The following is an 871-nucleotide window of genomic DNA, read 5'->3' as shown; positions in this document are numbered from 1 at the left end:
CTAATCCATTCCCATAATGAGTAAAGAGGTGAATAGTTACATTTAATTGTCCCACGCGTGCGAATTTGAAACCGCAGCTCTCCACTTAGTTCTGTGGTGCTTATCGAAGGGCAGCCTTTCGGTGTTCGCATAAGCTAGTCTTGTGAGTACCTGATCTCAGCAGAAGTGACTTTTTGGATGGCTTTGTGAACAATGTGCCACTGAAGGTCAGGATTTGGTGGAAATGAAAGATGGCGGTGCACACCAGAATTAGTGAGCATAACATGAGGATAGATGAGCCACCAAGAAATGCGCAGTCCACGTTCGTGTGAAGGGTGCTCACCAGTCTGCATTACATAACACTTGCCGAAAATCGATATTAGGTTCCATCAATAAATCTCTGAATACTTCAGTGGCAAAAGGTGCTGTTGGTGCACCAATCTCTACACAAGACGTATTTTGCTACGCAAGGCCAGTAAATCAAAGGGCCACAACTACATTCACGTCTCAGTATGGAAACAAACGGCTTTGCGGTTCAAATAGATTGGAAATTATATTTTGATGTCTTGTTCTAATCGAAGTTTCAAGTATCTTGTGATGAACATGACTGATGCTCTATTCATTGCTCTATTCATTATTCTCTTGTTTTAATATTCCATATGCTGTACATATTCGCCAATTCGAATACGTACGTGCTGGTTGTCACTCTTCGCTGATTTCTGGATTTCTAGTTTGTCGGGTTATACCGATATACGTACGAAACTTAATTCCCACATTTTGGCGTCGCGATTGGTACAATTCATCATGCCTGCCGAAATGGAACCATTAGATGTTGATTCAACTGCGGGTGGCGTAGAGGAATATTTGGAACGATTCGACATATGGTGCCTCA

Source organism: Opisthorchis viverrini (assembly GCF_000715545.1).
Source record: "Opisthorchis viverrini unplaced genomic scaffold opera_v5_98, whole genome shotgun sequence".
Lineage (NCBI taxonomy): Eukaryota > Metazoa > Platyhelminthes > Trematoda > Opisthorchiida > Opisthorchiidae > Opisthorchis > Opisthorchis viverrini.
This window is presented reverse-complemented; position numbering follows the sequence as displayed.